Source organism: Sapajus apella, unplaced genomic scaffold (assembly GCF_009761245.1).
Source record: "Sapajus apella isolate SASKATOON/1434 unplaced genomic scaffold, GSC_monkey_1.0 scaffold48, whole genome shotgun sequence".
Classification (NCBI taxonomy): Eukaryota; Metazoa; Chordata; class Mammalia; order Primates; family Cebidae; genus Sapajus; species Sapajus apella.
Window position 1 is genome coordinate 14,397,038 of NW_022436988.1, and position 11,087 is coordinate 14,408,124.

The 11,087-nt window shown below is 48.0% G+C and overlaps 1 protein-coding gene across 9 annotated transcripts in view; it reads right to left on the reverse strand.

Annotated features, from left to right (window-relative positions):
* The window catches only part of ARSG (arylsulfatase G), a 146,565-nt gene that overhangs the window by 105,099 nt on the left and 30,379 nt on the right, over positions 1-11,087 (reverse strand). Inside the window, exon 1 of one of the 9 annotated variants that reach the window (XM_032241906.1) lies at positions 10,898-10,981. The exons of 7 other annotated variants lie outside the window; for them this stretch is intronic. The gene's annotated coding sequence lies outside the window, so the exon portion shown is untranslated. Of the gene's footprint in view, positions 1-10,897; positions 10,982-11,087 lie in introns of those variants that run through there. One more of the 9 variants, XM_032241909.1, reaches the window with a different exon arrangement.

The following is an 11,087-nucleotide window of genomic DNA, read 5'->3' on the forward strand; positions in this document are numbered from 1 at the left end:
GAGCCACTCGCTCCATCACCTGACCCTGGTTCCCCACGGGCCTCCCTGTGGCCAAGCATCCTCCTAGAGAACCTTGAAAACAGCTGAAATAACAAGGAGGTCGGGCAGACCTTTCTGGCAGAGGGTTCTTTTGGTTTTCCAGAGACAAAAGCATCTGATGAGCTGAGGCCAAAAAAGACAAAAGAGGAGTGGGGAGTAAGTCTCTGGGATGCAGAGTCCTGTTGTTTTACTCCCCAAATCAGAACATGGTCTGTGTGCTGGATGGGGTCCAGGAGCCATCGGGGGATGTCAGAAGGGGCCTTGGGCACCAACTGCCCACGTGTTATCTGAAGCAACTCCCCTATGCATTCTGTCATTTGTCCAGCAAATGTGTACTGACAGGTCTTAAACCAGGCATGGTGCATACAGCTGTGAATGAAACAGACAAAACTCCCTGCTCTCACACCACTTACTTTTTTAAGGGTGAGGGGAGAAATTAAATCAATAAAATTTAACTAGCATGGAGAACAACAAAGAAGGAGCTCAAGCATAGGGTGGGGGCTGCAAAGTTAAAGAGGGCAGTCTGGGACAATCTCATTGAGTGCAATTTGGATAAGGATCTGTAGGAGGTCAGGGAGAAAGCTACGCTGCCATCAAGAAGCCATGCAGGAAAGATAGAGAAACTGGGAAAGGCAGAGGTGTGGCACAAGCAAGGAGTGGCAAAGAAGCCACTGCAGAAGCAATGGGAAGAGGAAGGGCAGGGATTGGAGTCAGAGAGGAAAGAAAGGCTTTTGCTTCCAGAGATGGGAAGCCAGAGGGATTGAGCAAGAGCAGCCGGCTCTGGTTTACAATGTAACAGAATCCCTGCCCTTTTGAGATACACAAATGCCCTGCAGGGCAGCAGATGAAAGCAGCAGCTGAGTTAGGAGTCCCTTGCATGGGTCCAGGTGAGTCCAGGTGGGAGACAATGCTAGAGTGAGACAAGCAATGCCTAGGGCACAAAACGTCAGGAGGCGGCCCTTCGCTCAGGGGACACCTGTACTGACACTACCTGGGCAGTGAACACTTCCTTACATGTTGCCTCACCCTAGTCCACACAGGAGAAAAGGAAAACCCAGTTACCACGGTAGCCAGAACAAAGGGATCTTTATTATCTATACATATCAAACATCTTCGCGTCTTCTTCTTTTGCCCCTAGACCCCAACATGTAATTTTGAGGCTGGCCCAACCTGGAAAGATTGCTTTTTTAGAGTGTGGGGACGAAAGGGCAGTAGTCTAAGCTCAACAGAGGATGCAAATGACATATTTGAATGCCTCTATCCAGCCCTGGAGAGCAATTTCTCTTAGGTAATTAAAATGCTTTTTTTTTTCTCGTTTGTTTTATTTAAAGCTTACAGACCTCATGCCAGACACCATTTGGGGCAGTATCATTTCTGAGAATCCAACGATGCCAGGAAACCCATCCACAGGGGGCATATGACATCCTGCCTAGTTTTAGGCTCAAACCACCTGTTTAGACGGTCACAGAAGAAAGCCATGTTGCAGGAGCCAATTTGAGAGAGTCTAGGTGGCATCAAGCCATGCATCTAAAAACCCAGTAGCCCCACGGAAATTATTTCTGGGTCCTGGCTCAGATCAGAGAGAGGAGATGAACCTCTGAATAACATCTTTTTTCTAAGAGTCTACCCTCCACTTGAGAAGAAAAATCCTGAGGGGTGTGATCAGGAAGAAAGCTCTAGGTCAGCTGTCTGAAATTCACTCCCTGGAAGCCTGTTTTCCACATTTTTAAACATTTTACAAAGCTGTATTTACTTATCACTTATTAAACATTTTATTATGGAAGTTGTCAAACATACAAAAGTTGAGAAACTCACATGTACTTACCCAACATCTCAATTCAACAATTATCAACACATGGTCAGACTGGCTGTCTCCTTCAATTTCTCTTTGCCTTCCTCTCCACATATACTGGATTATTTTAAAGTAAACCCCAGGCCAGGCATGGTGGGCCACATGTGTAATCCCAGTGCTTTGGGAGGCTGAGGCAGGAGGATCACCTGAGGTCAGGAGTTAGAGGCCAGCCTGGGCAACACAGCAAGACCCCATCTCTCTATAACAACAAAATAGCTGGGTATAGTGGCATGTGCCTGTAGTCCCAGCTGTTAGGGAGGCTGAAATGGGAAGACGGCAGGAACCCAGAAGTTCAAGGCTGCAAACGAGCTGTGATCATGTCACTACACTCCAGCCTGCGCAATACAGTAGTACTCTGTCTCTTAAAGAAAAAAAAGCAATCCCACATATGTAATTTTATCCAAAAGTATTTTGATATGATTCTCTAAAAGTTAATTCTTAACCTGTAACTACAATTCCATAATACCCTCCTTCTAAAAATCAACAATTTGTTAGTATCAAAAATGCAATCACAATTCAAATGTCCTCCATCATCTCATCAGTATTTTTTTTTAACAGGTGGTTTGTTCTACTCAGTATCCAGACAAGGTTCACAACGCACTGCACTTGGTTCATGTGTCTCTTTTCTTTTCATTTACGGCTCCCTTCCTCCTTTCTCTGCAATAGATTTGAAAACAAATCACGTTGTTTGACCGGAAACATTTCTCACATTTTGGATTTAGCTCATTGTATCTCCTACTGAAATGTTCCCTGGACCCCTGGTTTCCCTGTAAACTGGTTTGTAGATATAGGGTGAGATCCGATCCAGGTTCAGTATTTTTTTGGCAGGCCCTCCTCATGCATTGTATGTTTCCCCTTGTCATGTTCAGCCTAATCAGTGGTTTACCTGTCAAAGTTCCATTTTTTCGGCCAGGTATGGTGGCTCTTGCCTGTAATCCCAGCACTTTGAGGAGGTCAAGGTGGGCAGATCACCTGAGGTCAAAAGTTCGAGACCAGCCTGGCCAACATGGTAAAATCCCATCTCTACTGAAATTATAAACATTGGCCAGGCATGGTGGCTCATATGTGTAATCCCAGTACTTTGGGAGGCCAAAGTGGGCTTTGTTTGGGCCACTTAGTCTATGGTATAGACGAGGTCAGATAGAGACCATCCTGGCTAACACGGTGAAACCCCATCTCTACTAAAAATACAAAAAATTAGCCAGGCATGGTGGCACATGCCTGTGGTCCCACCTACATGGGAAGAATCTCTTGAGCCCGGGAGGCAGAGGTTGCAGTGAGCTGAGATCGGGCCACTATATTCCAGCCTGGGTGGCAGAGCGAGATTCTGCCTCAAAATAAATAAATAATAAAAATATAAAAATTAACCAGGCATGATGGTGGGTGCCTGTAATCCCAGCTACTCGGGAGGCTGGGGCAGGAGAATTGCTTGAACCCAGGAGACAGAGATTGCAGTGAGCTGACACAGTGCCACTGCACTCCAGCCTGGGTGACAGAGACTCCATTTCAAAAAAAAAAAAAAAGTTCCATTGTTTCCGTTTGTCATTTCCAATTGTCTCTTAAGAAAAACAGTGCTTTGTATTATCTTTTCTATTTCTGTAGATTTATCCTTGCCCTGGATCCATTCTACTTCCTCAATGAAATATGTTATTCTGTTATAACTAAAAGTTTGTGTCCCCCCAAAGTTTGTATGTTGAAGCCCTAACTCTCAGTGTGCTGATATTTGAAGACAGGCCTTTGGAGGGTAATAAGGTTTAGATGAGGTCATGAGGTGATGGGATTAGTGCCCTTACAAGACGAAACATCAGAGAACTTGCTTGCTCACTCTTTGTCATATGAAAACACAGCAAGAAGGTGGCTGCCTGCAGGCCAGGAAGAGAGCCCTCACCAGGAACCAAACTGGCCAGCACCTTGACTTTCCAGCCTCCAGAACTGTAAACAATAAATTTCTGTTGTTTGGGCCACTTAGCCTATGGTATTTTTCTTTTCTTTTTTTTGAGACAGGATCCCGCTCTGTCACCCAGGCTGGAGGGCAGTGGAGCAATCTCAACTCACTGCAACCTCCCCCTCCAGGGTTCAAGCAATTCTCGTGTCTCAGCCTCCCAAGTAGCTAGGACTACAGATGCGCACCACCACGCCTAACAAATTTTTATATTTTTGGTAGAGACACAGTTTCACCAGACTGGTCTTGAACTCCTGACCTCGAGTGATTCACCCACCTCACCCTCCTGAAGTGCTGGCATTACGGGCATGGCCCACCATGCCCGGCCTAGTCCATGGTATTTTATTATGGCATCTTGAGCATCCCAAAACAGATTCCTGCTAAAGTTTTCACCTGAGAATCTCTGAAGCTCAGGTAGGGGCAGAAATAGGGGTAAGACCCAAATTTAGAAAAAAAAAAAACCACTTTAGTAAAGCAGTGACTTAGCAAATTTTCCTCTTGGGGAATTGACTTTTGAGATATGTTGCCTCATTTTGAAAAGAGTATGTATCCAGGATTTAGCAATCATTTGCTAGCTGTATGATTGTGGATATGTTACTGAATCTCTTTGTCCCTCAGTTTCTTCCCTTACCTGAAAAATGGAGCTTTGACGTGAAATTAGATATCAGGAAAAAATTAAAAAAAACACAGAGCCGCAGCAAACTTTCTCAACCCCAAACACACTGTGAGAATGAAATACTCCAACCCAAGTTCTCAATGAGTGCTAAGAAATACTGGCTACTATTATTCCATCTCTTGATTGCTTTGAGGATAAAGGGATAATACATGTGAGAACACACCAAAAATGTGCTATGCAAGCCCAAAGCTTTACTAACATTAAAATAAAACATAATGGCCAGGCACAGGGGCTCATGCCTGTAATCCCAACACTCTGGGAGGCCAAGACAAGAGGATCACTTGAGCCCAGGAGGTCCAGACCAACTTAGGCAACATACCAAGGCCCGTCTCTATTAGAAAAAAGAAAAATTTAATTTAAAAAAAAGATCAAACATAACTATTCTGAGTGTAGAAGGGAAAATCCAGACTCCCTGCAGCAACTGGCTGAATCTGCCAGAACCGTTTGTTAGCAGACTCTGATGCTGGTTTCTGAACCTGGAGAGCACAGAAGCTATCAACACAACACCACAGTCACAAACAAGGCAAAGAGGAAATAAAGAGTGATCCCAGTTTGCATTTTCAAAGTTCCAAACTATGGTTCCTTGTTACACAATCCCATAGCTGGCTGTGCCATCTTGCTAAACCTGAGCCAGGTCCCTTCAGCTGAGCAAACTCTAGTGACAGCTGGCATCCCTGGAGTATGCTGCCTTCCAGCAAATCTGGTTTAGGACAATATAACAATATGAGGTCAGGATGTAGGGTGGGCGTGAGGGGAATCTCCCCTTTGTTGATATTAATTGAAAATGAAAGTTACAATTCCATATCAGAAACATTTCAAAAGAACTCTTTCTCCATGATGCTTTGCTAGCTAAGTGCTCAAGCAAGAAAGAATCACAACTCCAGGGCAGAAACTCCATAAGGGCAGGGATGTTCTGCCTATATGCACTGCATAATTCTGGCACCTGACTCAGAAGTTATTCAGTCAATATTTGCTGAATGAGTACGTGTAACATGAACATCAACAGCCCAGCCTGCTCTGCCCTGCCCTGCCAGCTTCATCTTATCATTCCCCTAAACTTAAATGACTTTTCTAAGTTCTTTCTTGGAAGACACTCACTTGTAATTCTCACTTGTAAAACTGCACTTGTTCAAATGCTGCTTTAGGTAACAACCGCACACGTCCTGCCTTCTTAACTAAACGATAAACACTACGAGAGAAGAAACCACATCCTCTGAGGTGTGGTTTTGTGGCCTGGGAAGCAACAGCATTGTCAGTGCTCACGAGTTGGGATATGGATGAGGAGAGGCTACTTGTATGGATGGATGGATGGATGGATGATGGGCGTGGGAGGAAAGGATAGAAGGCTGGGTGCTCCCTGGACCCAGTCCTGGTGTGTATCCCAACAAAAGCTCACCTATCTCCACAGCCTCCCACTGATCACAGCAGGGCAGGACCCCTCCTCCCCACTTGCCCACAACACAATCCTGTAACATCCCTGTAGTGTCTTCACATCGTCCCCTAGCCATCTGGAAACTCATAGAGGCACTGGTCCTAAAGGGTTAAAATGGAAGCTTCACATTGCCTATTGTTCCCAGGAACCTAGCTAGAAGCACAGGACAGGAAGTACAGGTTTAGACAAGATAGGGAAAGTCAGCATCTCCCTTTAGACAAGAAACATAGCAGATGAGCAGGTTTTTAATTCCTTGGGCCTTGGGGACCGGGCAAGTGGAGCAACTTCAATTATCCAAAGAAAGCTTGACTCCATCGGAGCAAAAGCCACTGGTCCCATACCCCACCCTTCCCAATATTGCCAATGAGTTTCCACAACCCACAACTGTGTCACTGGTTTAATATGACATGCATTCATTCCTAAATGCAATGTGACTTAAATAATTTTGTTCTGAGATTTTGAGTTAGTTGGTTGGAGACAGGGTCTTACTCTGTTGCCCAGGCTGGAGTGCAGTGGCATGACAGCACCACCACACCCAGCTAATTTTTTAAAAATATATTTTTTAGGCCGGGTGCAATAGTTCATGTCTGTAATTCCAGCACTTTGGAAGGCCGAGGCGGGTAGATCACCTGAGACCAGGAGTTCAAGACTAGCCTGGCCAACACGGTGAAACTCCATCTCTACTAAAAATACAAAAATTAGCCAGGCATGGTGGCGCACACCTGTGGTCCCAGCTACTTGGAAGGCTGAGGCAGGAGAATCACTTGAACCCAGGAAGCGGAGGTTGCAGTGAGCTGAGATCATGCCACAGCACTCCAGTCTGGGTGCCAGAGCGAGACTCCATCTGAAAAAAAAATATTTGTTTTTGGTACGTTGTCTTGCCATGTTGCTCAGGATGGTCTCAGACTGGCTTCAAGCAATCCTCCTGCCTTGGTGCCAAAAGCACTAGGATTATCACACCCAGCCTGGGTTTGTTTTTTAGGACTTTTCCAACAGGCTTCAGATACCTTATAGAAGCCTCCCAGAGGCTATGTTCTCTATTTTTCTTTTTTAAGCAGTGATAGATGGCAAAACTAGAGGAACAGTCAACTATGAAGACTGAGAAGCCTAGGAACAAAATTCAGTACCGATCAAGTAAAAGCTACTTCAGAGTTAATGACAGACACCCAACGATACATCGATACTGCACCAAGAGGCAATGGGCATGACAGAAATCAATCATCGCCCACCCCCACACCCGTTGATGAGAAGGTGACCTCATTGCCCCCAAATACAAAATGGTCTCACCCACCTCCTACCTTCCTCTGATGCTGTTCACCCCTCCCCTGGCTCAGTACCCACTTGCCAGTCCTCCCAAGGTCTACTCTGCCTGTTGAAGGCTTTTCTGATCACCATCCTCCTCAATCCCCTAGGAATCACACGTTGAAAGAGTCACAGCCAAGAGTTAGGGAACCTCACCATAAGTCAATCCCAGCGCTAAGCCCCTTCCATGTATTAATTTGGTTAACTTAGCAACAGTACTAAGCCATGCACACAATCTGTAGTAATATTATTATCATCTCATCACTGTGCCTCAGAACCCCTTGGCAAATCTTTAAATTATCCCTGAAGTGTGCATCTGCCAGCTTGAAGGGCCCTGCCTTCCTACAATCTATGAAATTTGGGGGGGGGGGCGCGGGTTGCAGGGGAGGACCCCAAATCACAAAATAAACCTAATAGAACTACCTGGGCCATTGGTTCACTGGAAAGGTTGCTAGATGACGGAGTGTAAAGCTCCTGGCCAACTGGAGAAGCAGATATTAAAGTTTTAAAGCAAGAAATTGCTTCAATGGCATGCAAGTCACTTGCCCAGAACACAGGCCCTTGGGTGGGTGCACCGTGGGTGGAACAGAGACTGGAAGAGGAAGAGTGGAAGGGTGGTGGGCCATTGAAGCCTCCCACGGAAGTCCCCTTTACGTACTCTCCCTCTTTGATGGCTGCTCTGAAGAGTCAGCCCCCAAAGCAGGATTGCAGGACCCTCCTCTCAGAGCTCCAGACCAGATTCCTTTCAATCTACTTATCCAAGTTGAAGTTCTCACAGGCTAGTAAATGCAGTGAGCTTATTTGCAAGCCAGGGTCATATCTGCCTAGCAACCCAACACGAAGACTTGAAGGACTATAAACGTGGACAGAGAACAGGCAGGCCAACTTTGCACAAAGGAATCTGTTCTCATGCAAATGACCCTAAGCAAGAGGGCTAGAAGAGGGAGCCTTGGGGACAGCTCTGAAGAGCCAATTTTTTCCCCAGGAAGATGTCGGGGGGACTTCTTAAGGGCATCATGATGGCCTTGCCCACTGTAAAGGAAAGCAGGGCGGGGGGGGGGGGGCTCTGCCTGCCACACGGGATCAGGCAGACACAACAGGAGAAGCTAAGAGGGGAGCCGAGCCCTTCACTTGATTTCCTGATTTTTCTGGTCTTGTACTCCAGGCTCCAAAGGTTCTTTTGTTCTTATTTAGAACTAAACAGAGTTAGTTTTGTTTGGGGGCGAGGGGGTGTTGATTAGCATGGCAATGCAGTGCTTTCTCTGGAGAAGTTAAAAAAGCAGGGGTTTTCATGCTTGGTCTCACTAGGATTGAGGGAGCAAGGTGAAGCCAGCCTCTAACTAGGGTGAGCAAAAGTCATGTTGCGTGACTTTTTTGTGACTAGCAAGGCTGTGCTTAGGTTGGATTTCCAGCCACCTCTCCATTATTCAAACACAGATGGCAAATGTCATCTTTGGATGAGCTCTGGTTGCAAAAAGCACTGATGCTTATCTATAAACATGGTGTAAACCTTAGGTCAATCCCTCCAGTGCTCAGTGCCTCAACTTTCCTCATCTGTAAAATGGGAATAATGAATGTCAACTACAGAAGGTTACTGATGAGGTTAAAATTGCATCACATGTATGGCACTTAATACAGTGCTGAGGACAAAGCAAACAGTAACATGATTAATATTAATAAAATATAAGAATAGCAATACATTAGTAGGAACAAAACTCCATTATTATTACAATCATGCTCCCCAAAAGCCAGGTTTCACTTGCTCAAACATTCAGATATGATTTTTCCGATCATTTATTCACACCTAAGGCTTTAGGTATAATTTGCGTAATTTTTAAAATCAAGAGACTGAAGTACAGAGGTTTTACATGACTTGTTTTGAGTCAGTTATAAATGGCAGCCCGCACCTTTAGGCTCCTAAGATGTACAGAATATGCTGTCATATGCTGTCGTGTTACACACGACATTTCCATCCTGAGTACAATAACAGGTCCTAAATATTAAAGTGTAAGATCCTAAATATCAAAGATCATCTTACAGGCAGCTCTGCATTAGCATGAAGTGTTCAAATCAGTTTCTAAATATCATTACGTGTGGATTCTTTGAAGAACAACTCAAAAAAGGCTCTCTCACAGGGAATGTGGAGTCAGCAATTAATTGGCGTTGTAAAGCATAAATCGTAACAGCAGCATAAGTTAATGGGTACTGAGGCCTTACCAAATGCAAGTCACTGCGATCCGCACCTGACAAGTACCATAAATTAAACCCCCCAATTCTGGGAATACCACCTTCATCCCCATTTTACAGATATGGAGAAATGAACGCTCGATGAAGTTAAATTATGCTTACAAGGTTGCAAAGCTACTCAGCGGCCCCCTGGCTGTACAGCACTGGCCGTACCGGGCACCCTGTACCAGCGAATCTTCCCACTTACACAACCAGAGCTTGTCAACAGCAAAGGATGGCATTTAACCCAGGAGAGCCTATCCCAAAATGGTGAGAGAAAATGAGCGAGCAAGGAAGGATTTTTATTAAAATTCAGATCGCCGACTCCTCCCGGTGGCGACCCTCCGTGCACGCACTCCCAAACTCTGCTCTCTTGAGTTTCTGACATCAGAATCACATTCTCCGAACCCCAATGAAGGCAGCAGCCGGTGCCAAAGTCTGCAGAGGAAGGCGAATAACATGGCCTTTGCTTCCGAGCAGTTTCCAAATTTGCCCTCGGGATGTGAGGTAGAGACAGAGAAGCTAAGTTTGCGCCCCCGCAGGCTCTGAAATGTCTAGGATCTGACACATGCTTTGTCCCCATGAGGAGCTCCTAACTGAGGTTTCGCGTGCATCATCGGCTTAGTTCACAGTGACCTTGGGGTCGGGGACTTCGGGATGAGGGGCGCGGACTCTCTAATCCTTCAGGCCCTCCACAGAAGGCTCCCCGCGGGTGTGGGAGCCGTGCACCTGTGCCGACGCCGCCTCTGCCTGGAGGGTGCGCGCGCCCCGGGCCGGGGATGCTGACTCAGCCCGGCTGCTCACATTCCTTTCGCGCAACGCGGATGCTGTTGCCGCCGCCGCTGCTGCCGGTGCAGCAAACACCGGGACGCAAGGCACCCGCAGCGGCCTGGCCGCTCTCTCCCTGAGGCCCACTGCGGCACTCCCTCCCCACCGCCGGAAGGGGAACTGTGGGGGTGCGCGAGTTGACGAAATTGGGGGAAGTGGGCGCTGCAGGAGGAACTCAGGCGCCGCGCTCGCCGCTCACACCCAAACTGGAAGGAACCTGTTCTGCCCGGAGCGGGCGCGGAGCCGCCGCAGCCGCGAGCGCCGCGCGGGACCAGCCTCGGCGCGCGCGTTCCCCCACCCCGCTAAATCCCTAAATCCTCAGGGCGCGGACTGGACTGGGCGGTGGGCTCACCGGGAAGGCGCCCAGGGTTGGGAAGGGGTACCGGCGTGCGGGAGCCTGGCCGTGGGGCTCCGAGATAGGGTGCAGGCGCCCCCAACGCCCCTGCACACTCGCGCTCCTACTAGCGTTGCAGCAAAGCTCCGGGGTCTGGGCGGGTCACGCGCGCACAGGCGCGCCCGGGTTGGACGATCCAGGCGTTGTGCCAAGGACCCCGGCGGTGCTGGCGGGGGCAGCCCGGACGCGGACCGCGACGCGGTTACCTTCCGTGACCCCCAGCCCAGGCGGCAGGCGGGCGGGCGCGCGCCCGGCGCGGCCCGGGTCCACGTGGGCCGGCGCGCGCGCGCCAGGCCGGCCCCCTCCTTGGCTGCGCTCGGCGCTCGCAGCACATGGTCCGCGGCGGCGCGCCCCCGAGGCCGGCGGAGACCGGCTGCAGCCGGTATAGGATAAGAG